Source organism: Rattus norvegicus, chromosome 1 (genome assembly GCF_036323735.1).
Source record: "Rattus norvegicus strain BN/NHsdMcwi chromosome 1, GRCr8, whole genome shotgun sequence".
Classification (NCBI taxonomy): Eukaryota; Metazoa; Chordata; class Mammalia; order Rodentia; family Muridae; genus Rattus; species Rattus norvegicus.
The window spans coordinates 259,356,035-259,375,980 of record NC_086019.1 but is presented as its reverse complement, the minus strand read 5'-3'; the positions used below and the strand labels follow the sequence as shown (position 1 = coordinate 259,375,980).

The following is a 19,946-nucleotide window of genomic DNA, read 5'->3' as shown; positions in this document are numbered from 1 at the left end:
GATAAATGGTGAGAAAAAGAAGAACCCACAAAGTCTTAAGAAAAGCATTTATTTCACTGGGCTTTCTTTGAATACTCAGGGTGGATTTGGGTGATTTATCTAATGACTCTGGGCTCCAACCTCCCATCTTAATAATTACTGCATCATCTGATGTCTCAGGCAATAGCATGTGGCAGACATTTATTTAGACTTTCTCAGTTTGTTTTCAGAATTCCCCTACTAAATAAGAGCAGTCAGTACTCTGCAGCATCAGCCCGAGGTTGCTAGTTGTCAGAGAGGTTAATGTCAGAAAAAGTAGCTGAGTTAGGACACCAAGTTGGGAAAGTCTGACTTAAAGATGAAATCAGGATTAACCAATGCAACTGCAAACAGAAGCAGGCAAGTGATATCAGTAAATTTGCTGGAATACGTGGAGATATTGTCTCTAAGCAGGAGGTAGCTTGCTACAGTTCTTCAACTGACTGTGTGCCTTGGTGGGGAAAAAGAGACCCTCTCATGTTAAAATTTCAAAATCGTTTACTATGAGGAACAGGATTTTGTCCCAATATTTTTAATTAATGGCAATTGATCAATTTTGTTTTGAAAACACGTCAGGAGCCAAGAGTGTGCAGGATAAACAAAAACATTTCTGCTTTGTCATGGTTTTCTGCTCACAGCATCTGCTTCCTGATCTCTTGGCTCAAACCTTAAAATGTTAGAATTCACTCTTCCTCAGTTTTCCTGATGCTATCCAGTTGGATATCCTCTTTTCTGACATATTCTGCTTTTTTTCTTTCCATATACACTATACTTTTATTATTGTATAGAAAGAGTACAAACATTTAACTACAAGTAAATAGATTCCTGAATGTCTGTCTTTTTTTGTTTGCTTGCTTTTATTAACAGAAACTTAATATGCTAAGAGTTGGCAAACTACAGAATGTCCCAGCCAATATCACTTTTGAAAATGAAGTTTTATTACAATATAAGTGTATGCTTAATATCTAGATCAGTGGTTCTCAACCTTCTTAATGCTGCGGCCCTTTAATATAGTTCTTCATTTTGCAGGGACCCCAACCACAAACTTATTTTTGTTGCTATTTTATAACAGTAATTTTGCTACTGGTATGAGTTATGATGTAAATATCTGTGTTTCCAATGGTCTTAGGTTAAGAATCACTAGTCTAGATGTTGCTTTTGCAATAGCACTGAAGAATTAAAATAGTTATCATAAACATCTAGTGTTCCACAACCTGAAATGTTTACTATCTTAACAATTAAGGGAAAAGTTTAATAATACTTGAATTGATTACTTTTAGAACTATTGGCTTAAGTTTCATATTTTTAGTTATCATATTTATCATACCTTTATTTAAAATTTACTAATTGTGCGTTGTTTTTTAGTATTATATCTACATGAACACATTAGAGAACTTCTACAAGTCTCAAACTTCCTACTCATATTTTTCTTAATGACAGTGCATTAATTAAGTTGGATTAAATGACAAATTCCCAGTGTACCATACCAATACCAACTATGACATGTGAGAATACATCAGCATTATATAACATAATTTGTAACCTATCACTATATGATAGTTGCATGAAACAGCAGCAGCTAAGATAGTTGCTGCGCATTTACGATTCTGGCTAAGCTTATTATTAAAGAAAAATTATCATGTGCCAAGATTGCTGATAAAAGTGAATATGCAAATAATCTTTTTCTCATATTCATTCAAACTCGAAAACATGAGTGTCTGAGTTTTATGTAATTATTTGTTAGCAATATCCTGGCAAATTCTTTACACTAGATTTTGAGCTAACTGGAAAATTTTTATATTTAATTTTTAATTTAGCAGCAAAAAATTACAATTAAAGGAAATTCAGAAGCAACATGTAATGAAAGTAAAATGCCCTAGATATAACAAAAATATATGACTAAGGAAGTTCAGATAAACAAAGAAACCAATCCAGGCAAGTTAGGTAGGCTTCACAGATTAGGTGACAATTGAACTAACTATTAAAATTTGAGACTATTCCTTGGTTCAAAAATATCATGTTGATTTAAAGATTAGGTGGAAATTAGCATTGTAGGACTTCAGGGTTATAAGAAAATAAACAGCTAATACTACAAAGGTGATTGTTTTATAAAGACGAAGAAGAGGGAAAATATCAACAACAGCAGCAACAACAACCACAGCAGCAGCAGCAACAACAACCACAGTGGCAGCAACAGCAACTGCAACAACAGCAGCAGCAATGACAGCAGCAACAACAACATCAGGATCAAAAACCACATCAGTAACAGCAACAACAGCAGCAGCAGCAATGACAGCAACAACAATAACATCAGGAGCAGCAACAACAGCAGCAGCAGTAGCAATGACAGCAACAACAATAACATCAGGAGCAGCAACAACAGCAGCCGCAGCAGCAATGTCAGCAACAACAATACATCAGGAGCAGCAACAGCAGCAATAACAACAGAAACAGCAGCAACAACAGCAGCAACAATAACAACAACAACAGCAGCAGCAGCAACAGCAACAATAGCAATAACAACAGCAACATCAGCAACAACCACAGCAATGAAAACAGCAACAGTAGCAGCAGCAACAACAGCAGCAGCAGCAATGGCAACAGGAACAGCAGCAACAATAGCAACAGCAACAGCAACAACAGCAGCAACAGCAACAGTAACAACAGCAGCAACAGAAGCAATAGCAACAACAACAGCAGTAACAACAACAGTAATAACAACAACAATAGCAGCAATAACAACATCAGCAACAGCAGCAACAGCAGCAACAGCAGCAGCAACAACAGCAGCAACAGCAACAACAGCAGCAATAGCAACAGCAACAACAGCAGCAACAACAACAGTAATAACAACAACAATAGCAGCAATAACAACATCAGCAACAGCAGCAACAGCAGCAGCAACAACAGCAGCAACTGCAACCACAACAGTAGCAATAACAACAGCAACTGCAGCAACAACAGCAGCAGCAACAGCAGCAGCAACAACAGCAGCAACAGCAGCAACAACAACAACAACAGCAACAGCAATAACAACAACAACAGCAACAGCAATAACAACAACAACAGCAACAACAGCAGCAACAACAACAGCAACAACAACAGCAATAACAACAACAATATCAGCAATAACAACATCAGCAACAGCAGCAACAGCAGCAACAGTAACAACAGCAACAACAGCAATAACAACAACAACAGCAACAACAGCAACAACAACAGCAGCAGCAATAACAGCAGCAGCAACAACAGCAACAGCAGCAAGAGCAACAACAAAGCAATAACATCAGCAACAGCAGCAATAGCAGCAGCAACAACAGCAATAACAGCAACAGCAGTAGCAACAACAACAGCAGCAACAGCAACAACATCATCAATAACAACAATAGCAGCAATAGAAACAGTAACAGCAACAACAACAGCAATAATAACAACAATAGCAGCAATAGCAACAACAGCAATAAAACAGCAACAGCAGCTGCAACAGCATCAGCAATAACAACAACAACAACAGCAACAATAGCAGCAACAACAGCAGCAGCAGCAAAAGTAACAGCAACAGCAGCAACAATAGCAGCAACAGCGGCAGTAACAGCCACCATAACAACAGTAGCAATAATAACAGCAACAGCAGCAACAACAGTAACCACAGCAATAAAAACAGCAATGACAACCCTAGAACCCTGAATGCTGCATTGAATGGCAAGCTAATCGTAGAATTGAGTGCTTCTGAATAGGATAGTAACAATTAGATTTTACCTACATTGTAAATCCAAGAGGGTCAGAAATGACATTGCATTCATCTGTTTTTCTCTGCAGGGATTACTGGCTCTCCCTTGAACACAGTAAGCATTTAATAGATAGCTGTTCTTTGATTAATTTCTTCCTAAGGGTAAAAGATTTCTTCTTGGATTATAGCCAGCTGAATGTTGAGCTTTTTCTTTGTGCCTGATAAAATGCTGATGCCTAAAGAGTTTTAAAAATAACGACAAGTAACATGAAATGATGTGATGAACCAAACTGATGGCATTTCTCAGTCCCTGTCCCCTTCATTAAAGTAATTAGCAGTTCTGTTTTCAACTTCAAACAAGAGTTTCTCAAGTTCAAAACTATCCGAGGTAGAAGGTTTATTCTCACTCAAGTCACTAAAGGTAACATTGGAAATTTCAGGTTTTTTAAACTCCTTGAGAATGAGAATGAGAATGTTTATATTGTTTGAACTAAAGGGAAATACTATGGTCCTTAAGCTTTCTGATGTTGTTAATAGAATGGGATATTTTGCTCATCTTCCAAATATTCGGAACCAAGCCTTGGCCTTCTATAAGCCTAGGAATCACCAGCTTGTAAGAATAGTTTGTATGAGTTATATCAGGCTTCAGACATCCCTAATGTATGAAGATATTTTTCAGAATAGAGCTCTACAGATCTTTGTTCCTATGAGAACTGTTATATTTCCTTCCTTGGTGGGACCTGATACAGTATTTCACCTTGAGGATTTTTCATAGCTATTTTCTTGTCTAACAATATTATTATAAGAGAGTCAAGGTCACTCCCTCTCTCTTTGATCTGAGTCAGTTTTGCTCACTGTTGTTCTGATACAGATGTATTCAGTTGTTAGCAAGGGAGTTGAGCAGCAGCATCAACAGTATTCTTTAGGAGACTGACCTCTTTGGGTTCTGGAGTCTGGGGCTTACTCAGATTACAGTGTCTGGGGTCCATTGTGGTCGGTCTATATATCTGCTAATCCTTCTTTCTGCATCTCCTGAGATTCTCATTTCACTTCATGTCCACCCTTTACTGACTTATCCAGGATCAACAGAGTCAATTTGTGCCCACAACTCATATGGTTCTGTCCTGTAGTTATCTCCTCAGAACTGAAGTATTATTTAACAGGGAACTCCTAAAGCAAGACTGGAAAGGCCATTTCACAGGGAACATTACTAGTAATGGTTGCTAGGAAGAGGGACACACTCACCAGTAGATCTTGGAAGCAAGTTGTACAAGGAGTTTCAGGGATGCAGCTTTGTGACTTGTCGCTTATGTTTGGGTGGAATTATTGGTGATACATCTGCATTTCAGTTATCCATGGTCCTGTATGTTTCTCTCCACACACAATCCAAAACACAAAGGTAATAAACTCACTCTTTTAGCAAGCTAAAGGGGTGGAATGATTTCTTGACCCTATCAATGGAGCCCTCGCTGCAGTGAATAGACATCTATTCATGTCTTCCCAGGAAAAGATCATGACAGATTCACAGTTCTAGTCTCTCATGCATGCTTCTATGGGGAATCTTTCTCCCCTTAGATTACTGATGGAGTAACAAAAGGTGCAGTGACATCATCCCAGGGAAACCTTTTCATATTCCCACGATGCAAATCTTTAAATCATTGTTCTATGCACTGGTCTGATACTGTTCTTACTAAAATATCAGATGTGATGTCTCAGGTAGGTACTAACTTAACACTTTAAAATAAAGGAAAGGGTCTCACACCCTTGCCTATGGCCCTCTACCATATACAAGCACAATCTGTACTATAAAGACTTACTTAAGCTTTATCTTTTTATTGGGTCTGCTTCCCTGCCAGGCACTGCCATTCAATAATTCTGCCAAATGGTATCTTTTCTGTGTGACAGAGTGCTAAACAGTGATTTATTGCCTGAATACACATTGCCTTCATAGAAGAGATTTGTTTAAAACAACAGTAAAGAGATAAATAAATTATTCATCCCATGCTAATTCTTCACTTTTATGTGCTGTAGCAAAGCGTCAAAATAAGCAGCCTGTAGGGCATTTTATTTTTGCCACATTAATCTTGGACAATTTAAAAGAAGAGGGGTGGGGGAGGAAAGGAAGAAATGCAAAGAACTTCCATTTTCAAGAAAATAGATTTCTTTTTCCTCCACAGCCTCCTGCAGAGGTAGAGTGTTCTAGCAGATCTGCCTGCTTCCTCTGCCCCCAGCCACTTTGTGAGTCACTTACTGAAGTCCTCAGACTGGGGACAAGGACCCCCTAGAGCTCCTTTTCAACCTGAAGAACCCTGCAGTTCCTCCTAACTGGTTTCTTTCACTATGGCAAAATCCCTGTTACAGGTCCGGGAACCAAGTGAGTTCTTTTCCTGGAAGATTTGCATTTCCTGGAGCAGACAAAATGTTGGGTTTCTAAATTTTGCTGATGTGTTTTTAGAACTGAAGGTTTATAGAGTGTGAAAAGCTATGGTGACACACTTCTCTGCTGCTGCTGCAGCTGATTTCCAGGACAGCCTGGAGGTACCCGTTATTCCTTGCTTCCCTTCACCCTCCTTCCGGGAAGCTTCATCCTCTCCGTGTGAGCCAGAGGCCTCAGGGTGATATTCAATGCATGGACTCTCAGGTGAGCAGAAGAGCAAGTAGAAGACTGTTTTGTTTTGTTTTGTTTTGTTTTTCTAAGTAGGGCACCTCTCTGATCTGTGCTTGTTGATGGCACCACAGGGGATGGGATGTTCCCTGTCATGTCTATAGAGGTCACAGAGAATGCAAAGCAGAGATAAACCCCCAACCAGGTCTTAGAATTCATAACACAGGCCATTGTCCACATCTTGCTTCTGAATCAGGAGTCATGATAGTTCATGTTTAAATATGAGCCACCTGAGCCCCAAGCCCATGTGTATCTCTCTATCTCTATGTGAAAGTCATCCACTCAGCTTCCTAGCTCATACATGGAATAGATCTACAGATCCATTGTCTGTAATGCTCCTAGGTTGCACAAAGTGCTTGAATTTCAGCTGAAAAGGCTGAACAGGCTTGCTCATGCTTCCCCAGGCCTGTTCCTATCTTCTTAGTTCCTTGCTGCTAAAGCATGCGCATAGTCTGTAAATCATCTATGTCATATCTGTGCCCTGAGGCTCCACCAGGCTAGATTGTGTTAGGAAAGCAGGTATGTATTGGCATTCCTGATAGCAGAACAAAGAGTACAGTGTGGTCAGTGCCCCCAAGACTTCAGGTAGATATTACAGGGCCAGGGGTTACATTGAATAGGAAAGAACAAAAGACAAAGCAACAAATTGAAAAGGGGTATACACTGAAACTTCGAAGCTCCCCCCTTTCCTCTCTTAAAAGGACAACAACTTGCGCTTGATACATATTTGAAGTTAGAGAGTAATGGTGGAAGATCAAATCACACTTCTCCTATCTGTGTGCTACCTAGGTTATCTTGATGAAGGAAGGAGAGGGAGTGTGGGCAAGCTGAAGAAGGACATTCTAGGGTAGCTGAGAAAGCACATAGACTGTTACTCAGAAGGTCTCATCAGCTGGTAAACCCCACCTCCCATGCATACACTTTGCTTTCTGTCCATTACGCAGAGCAGGAGATTTTTAAGGATTTCTTAGAAAACGGCTAAAAGGCTCTGGATTGAGATTTCATTCCAAATCTGTATCCTAATGTGTTGGTATTCATGCTATTCATCCGGGGCTGTCCTTTCCTGCATAGAAGAAACTCCCTGAATGAATGTAGTTCTCTGCAGTGTCCTGGCCAACCTTCAGGAATCCTGCAGATTTGTGCATGAAAGCTAACACTCTTTAATTAAAGGACAGAGAAATCAATAAACCTTTGGAAGGGATCATAGACATGTTTTACAACCACTTGTCCCTCACAAAGGAGATACACAGCATTGAATTATCTGTGGCATTTAATCTTTTAATCAGCCTAAGCTTTCAAGAGGAAATTCTAGGCATTAGGAGTTCCATTCCTGAAGTTGGATTTTGATGAGACTTCACTGCTCTTGTCTGCGGTTACCGGATGTTCTGTAATTCCACTCAACTCTGGAGCCTGGTTGCAGCAACAGCTATGTAATTGGAACATGTTGTGAATGCCTGGAAACCTTCAGCACTGATAGAAAAGCCTTAGGCCTGTCAGATCATTGACAAACACTGGCACTCAAGGGCAGGAGGAAGATGTTTTAAGTTCACCTGTAATAGAGACGGTAAAAGGGACTTTGGTAGGAGCTGAGTTAAACAGGAGGGCAGAATCTCTATTGTGCCTGGCTCAGCTGTTTTATCAATTTGAAAGGTAGCATTAGTGCGAAGCCCCAATCATTTGAAAAGGTGGAGAAATGTGGTGATATTTGGTAATATTTCATTTTTTAAACTGCTGTCAGTGGCATAAAGGGTGACAAGGAGCAGCAAGGAGAGCTGATGGTGCTGTCCTCAGAGCAGTGTCATGAACACTGATGTTTCCAAGAAGTGTGTGAAGTTACATTCTCACGGAACTTAAGGATCAGTTATACTTGGAGGGGAGAAGTGGATTATAGAGTTACAGGAGAGGGGATTATAGAGTTAAGGAAGCCTTGGAGTGCTTAGCGGGATGAATACTAACCGCTCTGAAGATTAGAGCAAGTCAAGGCATTTAGCACTGACTGTTTTTTGCTGGAGGAAGAGGTCCCAGCAAGCCCAATGTAACCATGGAGAAAATGCAGGCCTGAAAAGGCATATTGACTTCGTCAGTGCTACCGTGTTTACAGCGGAGTCTGGGCTCGCGTCCATGTTGCCTGATTCATAGCGTAGGACTGCAAAAGGCTTAATGAGCATCTAATGGGAAATCCTGTCTGAAGGTGAATTTACGGTGGAGCTAATGAAGTTGAAGATTCAGAGTCTCCATGGGCAAAGGATTTGGTGGATGCTGAAGTTTGGAAGCAGTAGATTATCTCAGGTGGGAAAAGGGAGCTGGCCGCCATCAGAAAGCCTTTCTATTTATCCGCTTCTGCTAATCCTCCTGAAGGCTTTTCAGAAGAGAATAAGAGGTATTATTAAACACCTAATGGTCATTTCTGGCTTAACTACTATTGAAGTAAAAAATTACTTCAATATTTTATTCTATTCTTATTTTTATCATCATTCTCTTAAGAGTCCTGAAACACCACCCCACCCCACCCCCACCCCCACCCCCCAAAAACCAATGTCTATGCCTAAGGCGGCACTGTGCTATTGTAGGCCTATATGTTTCTCATAGTGTCCTATATCATTTCTGGCCCCAATCGTATATGTAAAAGCCCCTGTTTCGTGTGCCAAAATGGTGTATAGAATATGAGGATTATCCTTTACTTTTAGAGACTTCTCTCGTTCAGTAGCTGGATCTTCTAAACATATGACCTGCATTATCTGCCAAATGTCTTACTTACGGAGGCTTCCCAATCTCTAAACAAGTTGTCTCATGTGTTCTAAAAGAATAGACATGCTAATTATTTTACCTACTGTAGCCCATGCCAATATAAAAGTTTAGAATAAGAGTCCTATGTATTTAGCCACATTGATTATGTGACTAAAAGATAGAGAACACAGAAGAATTGCTTCACTTCCATGAGTTTTTAATATCCTTTGTTTGATGTTATTTAAGGGGCTGTAGAGATCGCTCCTCAATTAGGAGGCCTTGCTGTTCCTGCAGAGGCTTTAGGTCCATCCCTAGTACCCACACATTGGGTCCCAGCCATCTGTAACTTCAGTTCTAGGAGATCCTATGCCCTCGCTGGCTTCTGTGGAAATGGTAGAGAGATTGTACTCGTACATATATGCAGGAAAACACTCATAGATGAAGTGATTTTATTTCACTTCCAGTTTCAGGCCAACTATTTTAAGCTGTGGATTGTCGCTTGAACAAATCGTGTCCCACAATGCCCTGTGCACTGAGGAGAGGCAAAGGAAGCATCTGATTAGCACGCCCGTTGCTGTTGCTTATTGAGCACTGTTTGTGAGTGTGTGAGATGTTTTTCTACCTTCCTTACCTTCAGTTTTTCCCTTATGAAAGGGAAGGTTGTGATGTGCCAAGGACCAGCCAGCCTCGGCTTGAAGAGGGATTCTGAGTGTCTGGGAGCTGTGAAACAAACTACTCCAAGTCAAATCGTGGGACCAAGCTGGCAACCTATGTTCTCCTCCAGCTCTCTCTCTCTCTCTCTCTCTCTCTCTCTCTCTCTCTCTCTCTCTCTCTCTCTCTCTCTCTCTGTTCTACTTTCAACAGCTGTTCAGATGGCTTTCTATTCTGCTCTCTGGAGATAGCTTTCTTCTACTATTCTAAAAACTCTCTGGATAGCTCATCTCTTTCAGATCAAAAGCCTAGTCATTACCCCAGGTTCCCTTTTGACTGTCCTGTGAATCAGCATCCCATAATCCCAGTCCTTTGATTCCTAAGAACAGACAGCAAGCACAAACACAGACAGTAAGATTGGTGGGTGGATTTATAAGGACCCTGCCCCAAAATTACCATTCTGACCATTCCTGGACCGTAATTAGCTCTGTTCCAGGCTGACCTTCGACTCAGGGATCCACCTTAGCCAGGTGGGATCTCCTGCCATCACCACTCCCTAAATCTCTTTAACTCCTTCCTTAGTGTCTTACTGACAAGTTGGCTCACAATACATTTGCTTTTGTTCCCTCAGAATTGTGAAGCTCCTCATATGATTCATACTGCATTCTTATAGTTTCCGTAGCTGAGAAATTATATAATTTTGAACTCATTTTTTTAGAGTTTTTGTCCACAACTTTAAGGGCTGTCCTGAAAGTCTCAGCATTTACCATTTCGCTGAGATATTACCCACACCTTCGACTCCTGGACTCACACTGTCTCTGATTGTCATGGAATTATTAACATTAGTAATGAGGACATTCCTTGAAGGAGGAATGCAACAATATGCATGGTATTATACAAACAAGCCTTATGCCCATAGCAGCAATCTGGGCCACTCATGGAGGCCAATGCCTGATGGTCCTGTTTCAGGCATGGGACCAATGTCATTCCACTCCTATCAAGGCCACACTGGACCAAGCAGTGTTTTTATGTGATTTAGCTAATTGCTAATATTTTATTCTTGCCACTTTCCTTTTTGCGTTCTATAAAAAAATGGAAGAAGATAAAGTATTATATATGACACACATTCGTATGTATCATTTTAATTTTGATTCTATTGTTCTTGTACCATTCATATTCTGACGCTTGGCTCCTCACAATATGCGCATCTCTACTCAGTTCTTATAATACTCTTGAAAAAAACTATATATTTTAGAATGAAGTTGATTCCTCAGAGCCAGGAGTAGCTGTGTAAAGCCAAGATGGAGAAGTAGGACAGGGAAGTCTCGCTGGGTTGCAGGATGTTAAATCTAAGTAAAAGGAAGCAGAGGAAAGGAGGGACCCTTTATCGTTAACATGCAGTTTGCTGTCTAATGGTGTGTTCCCTTTGTGTATGAGTTACACAAGTAGAGGCTTAACATTTAGAGAGGGCATATGATTCTGACAGACAATGATGTAAGAACCAGCAGCTCTCTCCTTCTCAGACCATTGTGTCAGGAATCTAGAAGGCTACGTCCAATGCTTGCATCTCTCTCTCTCTCTCTCTCTCTCTCTCTCTCTCTCTCTCTCTCTCTCTCTCTCTCTCTCCCTCTCCTATCAAGTCCCACTTAGACCTATCTGACTTGAGAAGTTGGCCTTTCGCTCTCCCTGCGTCTCTCTCTTATTATTGACTTTTCAGAGAGAAAAATGACTCGAGGGATATTCTCTTATTGTCTTGTAGAGAGTGATCTGTACTCTCTTAGGTTTGCACCTATGTACAAAGTGACCTGACTTTTTTCAAAGTTCATTTGTTTCTTCAAGGTTCATACAGATACAGATCATATATTGAGCATTACCTCCTTCATGACCCCATGAGTAGGAACGGACTTAATGGGGGACATTATGTCCCTTCCCCTCTGAGCACTAAAGGATCAGGGAAACAGGGACAAGTTTGTAGTTTAGGGTAGGACAGTCCACATACTTCCAGGAATCACAATCCCCTAACAGTGCTTTACCTCACCTGATGGTTTTTGTTCTTCAGATCGAGATATCTTTAATGTCTTTGAAATTTGGCTTTGGATACCTTGGCCTAATTAATTTCTTTTACATTTTGTTATCCGTGTGTAGAGAAGCCTTGTTTAAAAATGCCTTTTCTCCCTATTAAGTGTAATTATTTCCTGTTAGTCCATTTTTGCCTTTGTTCTTATGGAAACATTTGGCTCTTGTCTAAGGCAAATGTCATCAGCTTTAGCATCTCCGTTCTCCTGGCTCAAGGGAGGGGAGGCCACATAGAGCCTTTTGGGGATAGAATGAGTCACAAAAGGAAGCAAGAATATATAATGAATAGCATTGTCTTCTGGATAGGACACGGTTTTCACTCTAACATCTTATTACTCAGTAGCAGAAGATGAGGAGAAGGGAAGAGAAGAAAATCCCCAGTGCCCAGATACCATCAAATCACCCTGCTTGGTACTTGTGTCATCAACAGAGTTCGGAGGGAACGTATGCTTCAGAGTTATTCCTCAGTGTGGGAATATCAGGACTCTTCTGTTTTAAAAGATTTCTTTTTAAAAGCAACCGAGGTCAAACTGATTTGATAAGCAGACAGGGGTGGAGGTAGGGGGCTGCTCTGACCGAGGGCTGATTTTCCTCATGTACCAGCATCTGGATAACTCCTTAGCTTCTGGGGGTGGGGCCGTTGCCTCAATTCTTAACTGCACATGACCTCTAGTCAGCAGGGGAATAGATTCACAGAAAGAACACAGAAAATTTACCAAAGAAGTTTCTGCGCCCCGCCTCAGGGCCCTTCACGAACTGCAGTTTGCCCCGTGTCTTGTGTTCAATTAGCTATCTACACATCCCTGTCGCCAGGGCAGCACTGCGGGTTGTCTTGTCTCTTTAGTTCCCTAGAGGAGACGGAGTAGTTGTTAGACTCACTTAATTTCAGAGTCATGGGGAGGATATTACACAGATAAACATTACAGTAAATTGTGTGGGGGCAGCCACAAAACACGAAGGTCATTTGGGGATTAAGTGACTTCCAGAGGCAAAAAAAAAAATGTTAAATGCTTTTGCATAGCCTGTTACCCCACATTCGATTCATTCTTTTTGCTGATTTTTAATTTTCTAATTGTGTCTGAACATGCTGGGCTACTTTTAATTGAGTCCTTCGTGTGTGTGTGTGTGTGTGTGTGTGTGTGTGTGTGTGTGTGTGTGTGTGTGTGCCGGAGTGTGTGTATCACAACCTTTGTGGTCCCTTTGCCATACCTTAACACTGTTTAGCCATTATTGATCCCCATTCCTTCTGATGAGTCAAAAGATGTGCAATCACAGATTCACTTACACACTCACTTGCATGAAGCAGTCTGCTGGCATCCATCTGCAAAAGACTGTGTGTTCATTCACCCCTGGAGGCCCTTGATCTGCTCTCAAACAAGTTCTCTAGGAAGTTAAAGGGAAAGACCAACTCAGGAGGGGACTTAATTAGGGTTCCAAAGGTTTAAAGATAGAATTATGTTTTGAATGACCCAAAGCAGTGAAGACGTAGCTAAGTAATATGATATGTGAGAGTTCCGGCTTTGCTCCTAACCACACAGAGACACACACCAATAATAACGTAAAACAAAAGACCTTTACACATTTCTATTATGAGCATTCTATGCTACAGAAAGTGGTAGAGACTTTATGACATGAGGCTTAGCTGAGAGGATGGTAGACCAAGAGTCTTCTCTCTAAAGGGTGTATTGTGATCCTGGCCTGGTGCCTCCTCTGTTTTTGCTTCAGGGCTACCAGGAAATAACTTTATTCCACCCTGCGTTCAGTGCCATGATAGCCTTCCCTTGCAACTGCCCTCACAAGAGAGAAGTCAACTGACCATGGAATGAAACTTCTGAACCTGAGGGCAAAACTAATTTGTCTGCATTACAGCAATCACTTTGGCCTTTTTATCAGAGTGATGCAAATCTATTAAACTCTGTAACTAAGAACCAATACTACAACAAAAGCAAACTGTGCTGTGGAATACTGAAGACCCTGTTTAATCTGCTGGATGTAGAGAAATCCGAGAGTGAAGAATTATGGTTGCCTGCAAATATGAAAGTCAAAGGGACCTATTGTTGGCCTTGTCGGAGAGGACAGGTGGACGTCACTTGGAACTGATGTCACTGTTGTGCTAAGTCACTTCTGGAACTATAGCAACTCCTGAAAGAAAAACCAAGAGCTCTTTCGGGTGGATTGTGGGATCTGGCTTTTGTGCTAATGGCTGCCTCTTGACTGTTGTAGCTAGCTCAGAACTCCAAAGCTTATGCACTGATTCAATACCCTTCCCCTTTCCAGTAAAGAACATGTTGAAGCTAATGCTTAAAGATCTCCTGGAGGGCCAAAGCCTATCTTTCTGTTCTGTATTCTGTATACACCCACTCATCCTCTGAGGAAAACCTGAGCTCTCTGGATTTGTACACCTTTATACTGATATTCTTAGGCCCCTTTTCTTTAAAATACAGTCTCTCTCTCCTTTCCTCTCTGTCCACACTACATGCTCACAGGGATTGTCTCCTGTTCTAAAGGCTCATTACTGATGACACCTCTCTTGCTTGCTTTCTGAAAGGTAGGGCTGTGTTTCCCCCGTGATTCAACCTTTTTCTCTTTTTGTTGAGTCCTTGGGGACTTTTCCCAGCTCTCATTTCTCTCCAGCTTCTTCAAAGTACATTTTTTTATGTTCCTGGCTTTTAGCAAGCATTATGAAGTGTTGATTGAGTTTAATGTGCAAAAATTTCAAGCCGAATGTTCCTTCTTCTTATTTTCTTAGACTTGCGTAAGTTCTTATTCTTGAATTTCTTACCCTTTTAGGATTCAGAGAAGATCAATGGTGTCATTAAACTTCTATTCATTGTTTTATGCCCATAGATTTTTATCAGGTCAGATTCTCAAAGGATTCATAACTTTCTCCAAGAATGAAAATGTCTAAGTTGAAAAGTTGGATAAATACTTGCTAAACCAAAGACACAATCTGGAACTTGCATATTTCAAGGAAAGGCTGTGTGCTTATTTCGCTTCTTTTTTTATACTAAATTTGGAATACAAAGAAAGTAACCCAATCAAGAACACCTAATTTTTGTCTAAACATTCAAACTCGAGCTCTCTTGAGACTCTTTATAATTTTTTTCTTCCATTTTTATTAAATTGGTTATTTCTTATTTACATTTCTGATGTTATTCCCGGTTTCTTGTCCATCAGCCTTCTAACCCCTCCCCTTCTTATGGTTGTTCCCCTCCCCATCCACCTCCACATTACCACACCCCCCCAACAATCCCCTACACTGGGAGTCCAGCCTTGGCAGAACCAAGGGATTCCCCTTCCACTGGTGCCAGAACAAGGACATTCACTGCTACCTATGTAGTTGGAGCCCTGAATCAGTCCATGTATAGTCTTTGAGTAGTGGTTTAGTCCCTGGAAGCTCGAGTTGGTTGGCACTGTTGTTCATATTTGGTTGCAAGCCCCTTCAACTTTTTCACTCCTTTCTCTAATTCCTCCAACGGGGGTCCCGTTCTTAGTTCAGTGGTTTGTTGCTGGCATTCACCTCTGTATTTGACAAGTTCTGTCTGTGTCCCCGTACTGGCTTCTGTATTGCAACAACTCAAATGTTCTCTAGTAAACTGTTGGGGTAAGCAAATAGATGGCCTTTTCAGCTACATGACGGAGAAACCTCTAGGCCCACTGGAAGCTGATGAGAGAGAGGGAGGTAACTGGCTTCAGTCTTATCCTAGCCTGCTGTTATCTTCCATTAGGCCTATCCCTGCTCACCAGAGACAGAAGATGGCCCACTTCAGGAGACAGAGAGAGCACTGTGAGTTCTCCCTAGGTGCCAGCTACAATTACAGAAACACCTCCCTGTCCAAGCCTATCTTGTGTCACCTCATAGAGAAATATCCTGCCGTCATCGTTGTCATCATCATTGTCCAGATATTATTGAGCTACTGAGCATTGAGAAGCTGACTTAGGGTCCCGTGACACAGATTACTCGCACTTTAGGGGCCTGAGGCACAGCTTATTTCCCTTGAGATTTATTTCCGTAGTAAGAAAGACAAAGACTACAGATTATGAACAATTGAAAAAATGAGTATATATATCCCCATTTTCTTCTCTGGAGTTTTATTTTTTAAATTTTTTATTAGTTCTTTCATGATTTAATACAACACATTTTAATAACATTTGCTATTCTTTTCCCAACTGTTCCATGACCCACCCCTCTTTTTCTACCCTTCCAACTTTGCCCTCTTTTCCCCGAACTCCCGTCATCAGGGCCAATACATGCTGCAGAGGTATTCATGGATGTGTAGCCTTCCTCTGACCTGTAATTGACTTATCATGGGTTGTCTTAGAGTGAACTGTTCCTCTCCCAGAGGCTCACTGTTGTGGATAGCTCCTTTGTTAGGGGTGAAACTTCATGCCCAACTCCTCTCTCCAAGTTGAGATTTTGGCCTAGTTTAGGCTTGCATAGGTCTTGTGCTTACTACCACAACTGCTGTGGGCCTTTAAGTGTGACTTCCCCACTGTGTCCAAAGGACACTGTTACCTTCTGTTACCCCCACACCCGGGGGACATGCTGTTTCCACCCAATTAGAGGAGAGAATATGGTAAAGAATGTTCCATTTAGGGTTGAATATTTCACAACAGGCCAAGGTACAGAAAATAAGAGAAGGTAGCATGCCCCCATTTTCTAAGATTTCTCCAGATTAAGGAGAAATTAAGGCATATCAAAGGCTAGTGTCTGAGCCAAATGTCCCAATACATGTTGACATATTCACAGCTTACTAGGGTTGAATTCTTTAAGGGGGAAAACTGTATTTCTTTCGTTAATAATAAAAAAAAATAGAACATTCCATCGCTGCTATTTAGAAAGGGAACAATGAATTCTCATCGTCTGAATTATACCACATGTGACAAATTGGAAAATATATGCTGGGCCTTCCCAGGAAGCGATCGAAGGGCTCCTTATAAATGCTCAAGGGTTTGTTTCTAAATTATATTTTATGTTAACAATAAAAAAAACCTGTCATATTCAAAGTTGTTATAGGGCTTATAATTTACATAATCGAGACTGCTGTGTATTAAGCAACACTGTTTCCAAATTAATTAATTTTAATCAAACCCAGAAAGAGCACTTGTCCAGCTATTTTGATACAAAATGTCTTTCGGTGGCTTTTGCTAATCTGCAGTGTGGACCTTCCTCTTTAGTCCTGCAGATACTAGTGTCTGTATCTAGAAAGGGTTTGTTTTGGGTTACAAAGCTGGAAAAGTTGGAGACTTTCAAGGAGTGAACTGATGTTTTTCTGTCACAAGGTTCTCAGTGACAATTTCTTGAGTCTGTGTAAAAAAGCACGTGTTCAGAGTTGATGGGATTGTTCAGTAAAGAGTATAGAAGGCTCTGGACAAAGAGCTGCATGTGCAGAAACCTTTGCTCATTTCTTTAAAGAGCTCACCCTTTCCCACACAGAATACTGGGGATGGCTGACTACCACACAATGGCTCAGTGGGCAGGTGCTACATTTTCTTTAAGTATGAACAAAGTAACATTTTGTAAGTAAGAATGGGGAAAAGATGAGAGAGAGAGAGAGAGAGAGAGAGAGAGAGAGAGAGAGAGAGAGAACAGGAGTTCCGAGACTTGTTATAAAGAATACTTCTAATGTTCCTGGATACTTATGTTGAGGACTAGCTATGTTTTAAGTGGAAGTTATCAGCCCATAGCTATTCAAATGGTCGCTATTCAAAGATATCCTGAGATTTAATGTGGAACATGAGAAAGTCGCCATCAGGATTAGCATTTACTATTTTAAGCAGGGGCATTTGTGCACTGTACAATGAAATCAAAATATGACAATATTTTGGTATAAATAGGGAGCTCATCGACATTATTTTATGTGAGTGAATGTTTGTCAAACTGAAATGATAAGGGCTGGAAGATGGTTTCACCAGTAATTTTCCTGTTGGATTTTCAATACTCATGCCAAAACCAGACATAGTTTCTTGCATCTTGTAACATCGGTAACCCTAGCACAAGGGAGGACAGATAAGCACATTTCGAGATCATGGTTTAGGTAATTGAGCAGAATCAACGAGCTCCTGGTTTAGTGAGAGACCCTGTTTCAAAAAATTAGGTGGAGCGGGATGGCACAAGATAACTAACATTGCGTATTTGCAGCTCAAATCTCCTGTCACATCACACACACATCCACATAATGCGCACACACACACACACACACACACACACACACACACACTAAAAACACTATGTTCTTGAACTAATAAAATCCATATATGAAAATCATGTATGGAGTGAACATAATGCTGAGTTATTTATTACTTAAGCGAACAGTTATGTTTGTTTCTTTAACATTTGCAAACACACAAAACCATACGAAGACAGTACCAGGATAGTCAAACCATTGCCTTTTCCCACGTATTCTCACTTTGAATCAGTGATTTGGGCTGAGACCCCTTTAATACAGGAGGACTTTGTAAACAGCAGCACTAACCAGAAAAGAATGATAACAAACCAATAAACAATTTAAAATTTGTCCGTAGCATTGTATCACTTAACTGCCCAACAGAGGCGAGATGTGAGCCAGGTGTACGCCCAAACGGGAAAGCGCACAGACCACAGACCTCAGATAATCCATTGAACACACAACGGAAAGCTAACACTCCCCCTTTCCTTTTTAGCTCTGGTTCTAGAAAACAGAAACATTGTATTGGTTTGAACAACTATGCTATGAAATGTTACAGGGGATGGCTCTCCTGTGCAGTATTGATAAACTGCCGGACTGTGTGACCTTAGCGTATTTTAGTTTTACTAGCCCAGCAAGATGAAGCAGGGAACAGATTTTCCCTTTTGTGCCCAAGTGCCCCTGGGAGCTGCTTAAACAATCACTATGTATGTGGGAGGGCAGCCTCACTCCATTTCACACTGGGTTAAAGGGTTCCCACTCCTGGGCACCTCTGAAGTCCCTTGTCACATGAATGGGAGCCATGGCCTGTGATCAGCTGGACTACATTATTTAGTTTCCTGCTATATTGTATCATAAGGGCAACTACCTAGAAATGCTTTCTGCCCACACCCCCATTTTCTTGGTGGGGGATTTATGGGGCTATTTGGCAAAATCCCACTGAGGTGGAGTCACAACATCATTCTCTGTCCTCCAACAAGCAGCCACCCTGCTGCCGCTGATCAGCCTTCCTGGGATGACTGTGATTAAAATTTAGCACTTAGATTGACTTAATTGGCATGGGGATCGGATAAGCATATGCCCCACCACACGCATGCCATCTGATGTACCCATAGGGTGCCTCACACCTCACCCGTGCTCATGTCTTGCTGAAGAAGGGAGTTTGAACAGATTGTTGATGGCAGCTCATACTGTAGGTTGGGAGAAAGTGGCCTTGGAGGACAGGTCTGTAGGGGGGATCTTGGCTGGTCTTCCGGTTAGCACAGCTCTCTCTCCATTTCCTAGAAAGGAGCCCTAGTTGACTTAGCTGTGAAGAGTTAAGGATCATGGATGTTCATGCCCCCTAAATGAGGCACTGTGCCAGGAACCTGGAATTTGGAAGGATTTAGCACACTTGGGTAACCACTGCCTCAGAATTCAAGGTTAGAACATTCTGTACTCACTGTAGCTATAATTGATCCCAAGGCCTTCAGAGAAAATCCAGGACATTGGTCTGAGTGTTTTTCTGCTGAGTTGCAAACATTATAGCACTGCCAAAAGTTCTAGCGCTAGGATATAAGTACTGGGATAATGGATAGACCCAGGGCATCCCTTTCTCTAATCTGAAGAGTATATAGGTGGAGGAAAAACCATCAGTGGTAAGCAGCAAGTTCAATGTCCACAGATGCCCTGGGACTTGGGTACTCCAGGAAGTCAGGTGGAAACTATTCCTGGTCACAGATACCAAAGAAGTTGTCTTCTCAAACTGCGGTGATGACCAAGCCTGTCAGCAGTATGGCAGAGCAAGGGTGGGGTCTCCAGAACTCCCATTTTCTTTTTGTCCATTTTGTTGTTCTTAGATTGTAGTCTCCAAACTTCACTGTGCTCTTTGTGCTCTATCCTAGCACAAAGAAAAGCCTGGATGATTAATTAA

General features: G+C 41.2%; 1 protein-coding gene across 10 annotated transcripts in view; it reads left to right on the top strand.

Moving 5' to 3' along the window:
- The window catches only part of Sorcs1 (sortilin-related VPS10 domain containing receptor 1), a 513,725-nt gene that overhangs the window by 159,751 nt on the left and 334,028 nt on the right, over positions 1–19,946 (top strand). The gene's annotated exons all lie outside the window — the stretch shown is intronic.